This window comes from Nanorana parkeri, unplaced genomic scaffold (genome assembly GCF_000935625.1).
Source record: "Nanorana parkeri isolate BGI_ZX_2015 unplaced genomic scaffold, ASM93562v1 scaffold4557, whole genome shotgun sequence".
Classification (NCBI taxonomy): domain Eukaryota; kingdom Metazoa; phylum Chordata; class Amphibia; order Anura; family Dicroglossidae; genus Nanorana; species Nanorana parkeri.
In genome coordinates this window covers 13,718-19,908 of record NW_017310819.1, presented here as the reverse complement: position 1 = coordinate 19,908, position 6,191 = coordinate 13,718, and the positions used below count along the sequence as shown (strand labels likewise).

Here is a 6,191-nt window from a genome sequence, read left to right as displayed (position 1 = left end):
TCCTATGCGGCCATCTTCCTCCGCGGTCGGCCACGCCCCCCACATTTCCATATTCAATGTATTCTTTTCCTGAAATTACCTTTATTTCCCCAAACAGGTTCATTGTTCTGTATGAAATCCTTTTATTGTCTGCTTCTCTCCATATAACTAATCCTATGAATACAGTGTAAGCCAAAGTTCAGCCTCGCCCTGTGTATGTAAATATTAAACACTAAACTGCATTCCTCCCCGTCTCAGAGACTTTCACTTTCACTTCCCTCTTCTGCTGTCAGCGATGGCGTCTGCTGATCTGAGAGCCGAGCTGGAATGTTCCGTCTGTCTGAACATTTATACGGATCCTGTAATGCTGAGATGTGGACACAACTTCTGCCGGGCTTGTATTGATCGTGTGCTGGATACACAGGAGGGGTCTGGAGGTTATTCCTGTCCTGAATGCAGAGAGAAGTTCCGGGAGCGGCCTGCACTGCCGAGGAACATAACACTGCGTAACATAGTGGAGAGTTTCCTGTCTGCTCAGCCGGATCAGGAGGAGTCCGGGGTCCTCTGTACTCACTGTGTGGACTCTCCTGTACCTGCTGTGAGATCCTGTCTGCTCTGTGAGGTTTCTCTGTGTGATAAACACCTGAGAGTCCACAAAAAGTCTCCAGAACACATCTTATGTGACCCCACCTTGTCCATGGAGAGCAGGAAGTGCTCCGTCCATAAGAAGATCTTGGAGTATTACTGCACTGTGGATGATATCTGTGTCTGTATGTCTTGTTGTGTGATTGGAGGACATAAAGGACATGAGATGGAGTCACTGGATGAAGCTTCTGAGAAGAAGAAGGGGACACTGAGGAATGTTCTGCAGAAACTTCTGACACAGAGAGAGGAGACGGAGGAAAGAGTCCAGAGTCTGCAGGGACACAGGAGGGAAGTAGAAGGAAAAGCAGCCGGTGACACAGAGAGAGTCTCTGACCAGTTTAGTGAGCTCAGGAGACGTCTGGAAGACCTGGAGAAGAGAGTCCTGAGTGAGATCTCCGGGAGGGCAGAGCGGGTCTCCATCTCCGTGGTGGATATGATCCGGGAGCTGGAAATAAAGAAGGACGAGCTGTCCAGGAAGATGCGTGACATTGAGGAGCTGTGTAACCTGACGGATCCACTGACTGTCTTACAGGAATCAGACACAGGTCTGAGGATGGAGATGAAGAGGACAGAGAGAGACATGATAGACTCCTCCATGATGGAGGGGGTCTGGATGTGGCTGGGATCTCACACACATTACACACAGGTTTATCTGATATTATAACAGAAGTAAATGTATCCTTCTATATACAGGAAGCTGAAGACATATTACTGGATGTGAGCACAGCTCATACTGAGCTACAGATATCAGATGACAGGAAAACTGTAACCAGGTCAGATATAGACCAGAATCACCCAGAAACTCCAGAGATATTTCAGTATTGTCCTCAGGTGTTGAGCAGTCGGAGTTTCTCCTCAGGGCGACATTACTGGGAAGTGGATGTCGGGGGGTCAGATGAATGGATAGTCGGGATGTGTTACCCCAGTATAGAGAGGAGAGGACGGCAGTCAGCAATTGGGTGTAATAACAAGTCCTGGGTTTTGTACAGGATTGATAATCAGTATGGGGTGATACATGACAGTAATAAGATCCTCTTACCCCCCAATATGTCCAGTAACAGAGTTCTGGATTATGAGGCCGGGGGGATCTCCTTTTATGATCTGTGTGACCCGATCCGACACCTCCACACCTTCACCTCCACCTTCACTGAGCCCCTCCATGCCGGGGTATATGTATGGCAAGGTTGTATAAAGATCTGTGGGGGGAAACAGATGTGAGAACTCTGCCCAGTCTGGTGATGTCACAGGAAGTAGGGACGGGATTGGTGGAATATTCATCCAATAGGATAGTGCATAAAGGGACTGGTATTAATTTGGGGGGACCCCATGCTGTTTTCTTTTTGTTTTGTTTCTAGTGTCAGAAATTAAAAAGAAACAAAGTAAACATGTAATGACACTTTTCTGCTACAAATTATATTGGTAATGATCATTTAACTCATCCGAAATTAACGGAATTCGGATTCATCTGAATCCGAATGCCGAAACGAATTGACTTTCAAACCCGAAATAACGAAACATTTGAAACAAATGGAAACTAAACAAATGTTTTGCCGGGTTACATGTCTAATTTTTACTTGAATACAAAATTCAGAACATGAACCCGTGAGGACAGAAATACGGGAGCCGCCTCTGCTGACTTGGGTTAGTTGGTTGTATTACTTCATTGCTGTGCTGTATGTGTATAGGCCAATTAGGTGGATCTGTATGTGCGTTATAATTAATCGAAATTAATCGATTAATCGATTTAAAAAATATTTGATTAATCGAACACGAAAATTTTAATCATTACCAGCCCTGGTATTTTCTACTTTATATACTAAAAACTGTTAATAAATACCACGAAAACGAAGTCTCTGTCTCCCCCAAAAAATTATACAAAATGGTAATTCTCAGTCAATCTATCACAGTGGTGAAAACTTAAAGCTGTCCTTGTAATGAAGGGGGCTTGACATGCCGGTATTGATATGTTTAATCAAGGGTTGGGGGAGGGGGCTATCAGATGAACAAGGTCCACTTTAGGCAGAACATTTGAGAAGACCTACTTCTCACTTATCGAACATCTGTTATTAACAACAGTGTGAACAGGCCCGAGGGGGGCAGATATCAGGGCTGTCACCCAGAGCCCAGCCTCATTGTCTATAAAGTCACTGACCTGGAACAAACATGCAGTCAGGGAACCTCTATGGCTAAGCTCATAAGTGTAAAACATGTCAGAGAGGTGGTGGACCCAAAACAGGACCAGAGAAACTTGTGTTGCCTGATTAAAGTTGTTTTATATGTCAGGGATATCATCGGTGTGCGGCCTTACCTTTCTTCTACACGGACAACCTCCAAATAATAATCAGCAATTGTGATGCCTCCAATGAGACCTCTGAGTCATCACCATTTGGTAAGAAAGGAGCTCCTGAGAGGCCGCCCTTGACGTCCAGGGTGGCGGTAAGCACCGAATATGGCAAATGGGTGAAAAAGCCTTTAAATAAATGGCATGGGTTGTCCTGTCACTGCTTCTGCTCCCCCTTCATTACAACCTCCAGTGCTGTATCCACCTACCCCTTTGTAAACCTCGCCTCTCCTGCGCCTTACAACCTTTTGGCTGGGTTCACACCTGGGCGTATGGAATCTGCGCGTTTGCCGCGATTTGCGGTAAAAGAAACGCGCGACAAACGCGTGTTTCCGAGGGCTATCCGGCTGTATCCTAATGAATACGCGCGGCAAATACGCCCCAAAGAAGCTCCTGTACTTCTTTGGGCGTAGGGCGTTTTACAGCGCGTTCCTCCGCGCTGTAAAACGCCCAGGTGGGGACCATGCCCATAGACAATTATTGGTTTTCACATTTCTCTATAGGTTGGACTATCTCTATAGGTTGGACTCGATGGACTTGTGTCTTTTTTCAACCTGACTAACTATGTAACTATGTTGAGCGTTTTACAGCGCGTACAGGTGTGAACCAGGCCTTAATAATGAGCCTTTACATTATTTATTTCAGTGCAGTGCTACCGATAATTGAGCTTTTGATGGGACTCTGAAAAGCAATTTTCCGGTCCCCCCCCCAAAAGAATCGCCTAAGGTATCATGTGCCCCCTTAGAATATTCTGAGGAATTGTGAGCTACAAGGTGGTGGTGTGGGGGTGGGGCTTATAATACCTCTTATGTCAAAGACAAGTCTGCTGACCCAGTTAGGGAACGAGTGATTACAGATGCAGCTGACGCCTCCAATAGGAACGTGACGCATCATGCCCCCTGGACCCCGGGATGAATGAAGAATGTTCTGTCCCCGGACCTAGAAGTCTCCCCGGATAATAAATGCTCCAAACCTATCCATAGATACAATTCACAGCATTGCTGACACATTGGCTATAACGGCCTCTCCAGCGGGAGACGAGGGTCGGGGAGAAGGGAGACGCGGAAGGTCTCGCTGGAGAGGCCGTTATAGCTAACGCGTCAACAATGTTGTGAATTGTATCTATGGATAGTTATGGAGCATTTATTATGCCGCTACCTCTGTATGCTCCTTATCCCCGATGTCTCCTTGGAAGGAATGGGAAGGGGGGGGGGGGGTGCCCCCCCAAATATATGGACTTATTCACCATCAAAATCCTGGAAAAGGGACTGCCTCCTATCTTCCTGAGGAAGCTTTGGCGAAACGCGTAGAAGGCTGGACCCCCTGCACATTGACGCATGATTGAAGGATGTTATTTGCAATTATGATATATGATCGGCATAGGCCTGCGAGGAGACTGATGACTGAAAGTTCCCTGGAATTATTTGCATACAGAATGTGATTGCGCAATCCAGGAAGGCTTGAAGCCTAAATATCAAATAAAAATCTCTGTTCCGGGAGTCGCGCTGATTTCCATCTCACCATCAGTGGTGTTGTTTTTATGTCTTTTTATTTTATATCTTATTACCGCGAGCTGTAGCTCCCTATATACTGAGCCAAGGGTGACGGGAGGACGCTAGTTTGTGTCCTCCCGTTACCCTAAGGAGAACTATGGGGAAAAGCCCTGACTCCATACTTCTCCTTTAAAAGCCCCTTTTTGAGGATTTTGTTGTTGTTGTATAAACAGAAAGAAAAAGATGGCCGCCGGGGATGTAAAACAAATATGGCGGTTACTTTTTTATGTGTTACTTTTCTTTTTTTTTATTTATATTTATTTTTTTACACTTTTTGTTATTGCTATTATATGGGGGGATAACAACCCCCTAGATAATAGCAAAGGCACACTGACAGGTCCTCTTTATGGAGATATTAGGGGTCTCTAGGACCCCTAATATCACCTGTGGACCCCAAAAGAAGCTGATGAAGCAGAGATCTGCTTTACGAACGAGCCGCGTGTGCCGCGAACGAGCACATATAGGCGATCGGCGGGCTATGGACCCGCTGACCGCCTATATGTGAAACACCCGGTAACGGGTGTGTGCAACGGCCGGGTCTTTTCTGCCCGTGCGTGCCCACTGGAGACGGAAACCCGCAGATGTAGCAGTGCCGTCCGTCTGTTTTTTTACTACGGGGCGGACGGCAAGAGGTTAAAGGAGAACTAGTGACAGTCACCGCTCTCTGAAGGGACATGATCGAGAAGTGAGCGAGTGACGGTATGTGTTCCCTCACTTCCCGATCTCCTGAGTGACGTGTGACAGTCTCATTGTCACAGGTCGGCTCGAACTATGAGGATGATTGAAAATTCCTCCCCTCATAGTTCTCCTTTAAGTGATAGCTAATTTCGATGTCTGCTTCATGTATATCAAACCATAAATGTTGTTCCAGTTTATAAACCTCTACCCCCTTATCTGTACTTCCAGTAACCCCCCGTGTCTTTCTCTATTCTCTTAAGATTTTAACCTCTGCAAACAGATTCACTATTTAGCTAGCCAAAGATCCCATCTGAAGCTCACTGCAGACCATCGCATGGGAATGTGTTGGGTGACGTTGCCCTATACACCCCAATGAGGCCGGTGTGAATGAGCCCCAAGGCTTTATATTATTATCATACAGGATTTATATGGCGCCAACAGCTTGTGCAGCGCTTTACAATATAAGGAAGACATTACAATCACAAGACAATTCAAGACAAGATGGTGAGGAGGGCCCCGCCCCTGAGGGCTTACTTTCTAAAAGGGGAGGGGCCAGTGATACATGAGGAGGGAGCTGCGTGGGGATGAATTGTATGAGAACGTGATGGTTCAGTGGTTAGGTTGAGGTGGGATCGGCTTCCCTGAAGAAATGAGCCTTAAGGGATCGCCTAAAGGCAGTCAGAGTGGGAGATAGACGGACAGGTTGGGGTAAGGAGTTCCAGAGGATGGGAGAGAATCCAGTGAAGTCCTGGAGGCGAGCATGGGAGGAGTTGACGAGGGAGCTGGAAAGCAGGAGGTCTTTTGAAGAGTGAAGGGGACGGTTAGGGGGATACTCTGAGATCAGGTTTGAGATATAGCCGGGGGTGGAGTTGTGGATGGCTTTGTAAGCGATTGTTAGTATTTTGAATGTTATCCTTTGGGCTATTGGAAGCCAGTGGAGGGATCGGCAGAGGGGGGCGGGGAATGGAAGCCAGTGAAGGGATCGGCAGAGGGGG

At 46.7% G+C, this 6,191-nt stretch overlaps 1 pseudogene; it reads left to right on the top strand.

Moving 5' to 3' along the window:
* Window positions 1-248: 248 nt before the first annotated feature.
* Window positions 249-6,191, top strand: part of LOC108803950 — an 11,845-nt pseudogene continuing 5,902 nt past the window's right edge.